The sequence below is a fragment of the Ambystoma mexicanum genome, chromosome 1p (genome assembly GCF_040938575.1).
Source record: "Ambystoma mexicanum isolate Mex_15411 chromosome 1p, UKY_AmexF1_1, whole genome shotgun sequence".
Taxonomy (NCBI): Eukaryota; Metazoa; Chordata; class Amphibia; order Caudata; family Ambystomatidae; genus Ambystoma; species Ambystoma mexicanum.
Window position 1 is genome coordinate 7,815,527 of NC_090921.1, and position 5,269 is coordinate 7,820,795.

Sequence of the window (5,269 nt, forward strand, 5' to 3'; positions counted from 1 at the left end):
ATTTTTCGCGGTGGAGTGTTTGGCCCAGTGACTGAAGTCTCTCGAAGGTCTTTGCCAGTCTCTGTAAATGGTCCACCTCTGACTTGGCGCACAGCAGGATGTCGTCACTGATGTTAAGAACACCCTCTAGGTCTGCCAGCGCCCCCCTGATAATGTTTTGGAATACCTCAGCTGCGGAGGAGATCACGAAGCTGTGTCGCTTGTACCGGTACAGAAGATTATGGTGGTAACCCGCCATCAGGTCGAGCTTTGAAAAGAAGCAAGCTCCCTGCAGCTCTGCGATAATGTCATTAATCATGGGTGTGAGATGGCGTTCCCTCCTGATGGCTTTGTTGGGAAGCCTCATGTCCACACAGATTCTCACCGAATCAGGTTACTTAGGTTTCCTGGCAACAACAATTGGGGACACCCAGGGTTTCGGACCTTCCTCCTCCTCTATGATGTCAAGGTTCACCAGATTGTCTAGTTCTTTGTCCACCTGTTCCCTTAGATGGAATGGCACCCTGCCGTGTTTGAGGGCAATTGGCTGCACTGATTCATCGATGTGAAGTCGTACCAGATCTCCAACCATGCGGCCAATACCTTGGAAGAGCCTATGTACCTTTCCAGGAGCGTTTTTATATCCTCCACATACACGGAGTACGCGAAGCACACCAGTCCCAGGGCTTCCGCCGCCACACAGCTCAGTAGGGTGTTGGTGCTGACTGGGGTGACGTAAAACCAGGCTTTAATTTTGGAACTTCCATGCCCTACCCGAGCCACAAATGCACCATCCAGGGGAATAGGATGTGATCCCCAAATGTGAAAATGCGCGCTTTCGGGATTGTCAGTCTGGGGGGGCAGGGCATAGCATCATAATACTAACGGGCCATAACATTGACCGAGGCCCCCGTGTCCGCCAGCACCGACACTGGAGAGTCATTTACAGCCACGATGCATCTTGGCTGTCTTCGGCTTTTGGACTGGAGGGCATCAATGCTTGATACAAAGAGGATATTCTCCTCTTCCTCCTCCTCTTCACCGGGTTGGGCAGTTTCCTCCCCCTGATCGGCTTGGGCAATGTTTGGAGGGCGAGATTGTCTGAAAAACCCAGACCGGACTGGGAGGGACGCTCTACACACCCTTGCAAAATGGTCCATCACGCCACACCATCCACATGGCCTCCCTGCGGCTGGGCATTCACCAGGGTGGGGCAGGTCGTACCCGCTTTGTCTGGCTTTCCGCCCCTGTCACGGAAATTGCCAGGCGGACTCCGGGCACCACTGACACTCCCACAGCACACACCTCTTCTGACTTGGCTGCGCAGGACCAAGCCTCCATCCTTGACGCACGTACCTCAGAAACCTCCTGGCAGCGGCCCAGCTCCAGGATGCGAAGAAGGGTGATTCCCGGTTCCCTCAGTACATGTTGCCTCAACTTGCCCGAGGAGCACCCTTGGATGAGCTGATTTCTTATCATGTCATCTGCGTTGTCCCATGCGCAGGCCACAGAGAGTCTCCTGAGACGACCATGAAATGTGTTGAGGGTCTCGTCCTCTTTCTGCTTGGTGGAGAGCATTACAAATCTCTCGTAGTCTGCATTGGCCAGTGGAAGAAAATAGTTGTGCAGAGCCGTCTTTGCTGCCACATATGAATTATCTGTGGTCTGGAGAGAGTCAAAGATCTCGTGAACAGTCGGCCCAGTGGCATACAGTAATGTGGCCAGCTTGCTGTGGTTGCTGGTTTCCATGGTAGCCCGAAAATAAATGTCAAAGCCCCCCACCAGTCTTCCACCACTGCACACAAGCACTTAACAGCATCCAGCCGTAGTATTAGTCCAGTGGCCAGTTGTTAGAATGTCCAGTAAATGAGGAGTGCCCAAAAATTGAGCCAGCGAGGCCTAGGTTAGTAGACACAGAATAGCAGGCCTCCATCACAGGGCTTCCACTTCACTCAGTGAGTGAAAAGTACCCAAAAATCACAAAATGATGCAAAATGTAGGCATGTCCATGTGGGAATAGCAGTCTGCTATCCAATGCCCCAGAAATTGTGCCTGGATGGCACTCACAGGCCCCACCGCAGCTCTGTGAAGTTTCCAGTATCAGGGGACAAAATGGTCGCTACCGTGTGGACTGCCCTTCCCCCCACGCGTAGAACAAGAGTTATCCCTCTTTCGGTGAAAAAATTAGAATATGTAATCACCGCCGGGTCCAGGCATAGTTGTAGAGATATCGCGAGAGCCCCCGCTCTTGCGAGATCTTGCCGCGAGCGATAGCTCCGCCCCCGCGCGCTTCGTGCGCATTACGGGAAGAGCCAGGGACGCGATAAGGTGCGTCCTGCCGGCTCCTCCGAGAACGGGGCCCGTGGCCCACACTCATTGGACACGGACAGTAAGACTGCATCTTAAAGCCACGTTAGGCCCGTTGGCCTGTGTTATTGAGTCACGCACATTGCGGGCACTGTGCATGAAACCTGTGAGAGAATAAACGCAGCGTGACAAGCCCCGCGACTCCTGTCTTCATTATAAGCAAGATAGTACTAGCCTCGTCGCCACTGTTGTATGTTGGAGGGGGAATCCCTGGCCCCCAACGTAACGCTCCGTGAGCCCCGTGCCTCCTCCTACTCAACAGACTCACACGGAGGCGAAGTGCTCTGCTCGGACTCCCCAGTCGCGAATGCCGCGGCCGGGAACGCCCCCTTTATTAATAGTGCATGCAGCGGCATGCAACATCACACCACCGTGTGCGTTCCCTTAGAGGGACAGCACCACACTCAGGATGTCATGTGGCAAGAGAGTTTGCTATCCTTAACACGAGAGGGAGCAGTTATTTTCCCTTATTGTGGCCCTGTGCTGCTTTTCAGGGCACAAGGAAAGGATACAGTGTCACTTTTTTCAGAGGGCAAACATGGCACCCTTTAGGTGTTTTTTTTTTTTTTTTTTTTTTAGCCTACAGCACCTGCTATTCCCAGGCGGTCTCCCATCCAGGTACTAACGAGGCCCGACACTGCTTAGTTTCCGAGATCAGACGAGATCGGGCGCATTCAGTGTGGTGTTTTTGAGGCAGGTAATCTTGTTCAAGTGTTTGGCTGCCAGGATTACACCCAGGTTGAACTTCCCAGTGTTGAAGCAATCAATGCTGCAGCACAACAATGAAGAGCTGTTAAATTCCCCCTGCAGCGAAGAGCAACCCCTCCAATCAGAATGTAGCACACAAAACTGCTAATGATGGGACATTAGTGACTTAATGATTTAGTCCCTGCATTCTGATGGGAGTGGAGATGCAGTGGGGTGTGGTAGTTGGTTTGCACAAACAATTATCTGCAGGAGTGCTTCTGACGTCACACATTGCCCTTTTTAGGCGCCCCCCAGTTCTTTTGTCTGTGGCCCTCTCTGTGCCCCTCCTAAATGTCATTCCTGGTGACTCCACTGTGTATGATATAGTGCATGATGTATGGGGGCTGTAAATGAGCAAGTGAATGGGATGTTTAAAGGAGTGTGTGTGTGCGCGCGACTGCGGGCCACTACCATTTGATACTTGGGCCCCACGCCAGAAAACCCTTGAGGTAGAACAGTGGGGCGGAGCCTCCAAGTTTGCTGCATCCAGTTTCTAAAGTGACCCATCCCATCACTAGTTAGGCCCTCCTACTTACCTACCCCTGCAGAGATGTAGGTTTCGTTGTACCCCTGCAGTCCAGGTGCTCTTCAGACCTGCTGCTGAGTGATTCAGTGGGTGTATTAACAGAAGCTCGCGCTGCTCCGTGCCTCAGCGCTCACCACATCTGGAGAGGCCCCGTGGCGGGTTTTTCAGCACTACAGCTGCCTTCCAACCCGATATTGGCTGAGCCGGGGGAGGGGGCTCCTGCTTCCTGGCTGGATGTTTACTTTTGGAGAAGGGAGGGCCGGGCGCGGTAGTTGCTTAGCCTCCCCTGTACAAAGCGAACACCATGCGGTTACTGGGGAGTGGGGGAAGGGTTAGGGCGCAGCGCTGGGCGGGAACGGACTCCTTGTACATTTAATTATGCATTTTTTTAAATTTATTCTGACCAATCTAGATAAGGCAAAACATTATGCATTTCCGTCCGAACATAGTTCCTCGGTTTATTCCAAGGGAATGCATAACATGATTAGCAGCCACAGTCTTTTTGGATTTTTGCATTATATATTTTTTTGTGTGCCTTTTGATTGCGATGTACCGGATTTTTTTTCCAGTACTGGTAGCTGAGAGTTGTACAAACACATTTTATTTCCGTGCAATCCCCACACCTGGTGGGCATCTGCGAGTGGTGTGTCTTGCTTTTATCAAGCTCAACACGTATTTTCAATGTGAATGGCCACCCGCCTTGCGAGACAATCGCTCACCAGGAGGGTTGGCGCTTCTTCCCCTACGACCAATCACTCTAGAATCCAATAGATGTCTGGCTGCAGGATTGTGCACCGACAGTGTGAGGGGCGTGGACTGAAGCAAGAGTGGAGGGTGGGGCGGAGGAGGTGAGGCAAAGTCCTGCGGCAATCCGTGCAGTTTGGGATCACACTCGGCTTGAGCACTTTTTGTCGCACTCTACCTTAAGGACTGACATACAATACATTCGGAGAAGGATATGTATTCTGGTAACGGTGCTCTTATATTCTACTGGCTCGTTGGTCTAGGGGTATGATTCTCGCTTAGGGTGCGAGAGGTCCCGGGTTCAAATCCCGGACGAGCCCCATTTTTTTCAAGATACATTATTTCGTTTCACATTTTTTTTAAAGGTAATATTATTCTCCGTTACTAATTGCTTTTGGAAAACTGTTGAATTCGGAATTTATACTTTTAAATACTATAACAGTTACATATTTCGTTTTAACATTTACTTAATTTACAAATACTCGCAGTGGTCGAAGTGTACGAAAAGAAGTAGTGGAACTATGTTCCCTGCTGATCTGCCCCACTCCCCACGTCCTCATCCCTGCGCCCACTCCCACACACAATCCTAACCTCCAAACAAACACACCAGCTATTTAGTGCAAGCTTATACTTCTTCCTACACTTTTATTTTAAAACGAAACTATTCCAGAACGGTTTCTTTTTAAAATAAAAGTATAGGAACAGTGAAACTTAAAAATAAAAAGTGTAGGGGCACCGCTCCCGATCGCTCCCGCCCATTTCAACCTCTGAGCAGAGGCGTAGACAGGGTAGGGCCTGAGCGGGCAAGGCCCACTCAAAATCTGTAAATGCACACTCTGTGTGGGCATTTACTGATGTTAATGTCACTGCTTGGGCCCCAGCTACATTAGCTTCAGGCCCTACCTG

General features: G+C 50.9%; 1 non-coding gene and 1 pseudogene across 1 annotated transcript; one reads left to right on the forward strand and one right to left on the reverse strand.

Moving 5' to 3' along the window:
- Window positions 1–2,923: 2,923 nt before the first annotated feature.
- LOC138458680 (5S ribosomal RNA) lies at window positions 2,924–3,041 on the reverse strand (annotated as a pseudogene).
- Window positions 3,042–4,611: 1,570 nt separating this feature from the next.
- TRNAP-AGG (transfer RNA proline (anticodon AGG)) lies at window positions 4,612–4,683 on the forward strand. The gene has a single exon. It is a non-coding gene; the product is annotated as a tRNA-Pro (tRNA).
- Window positions 4,684–5,269: the final 586 nt, after the last annotated feature.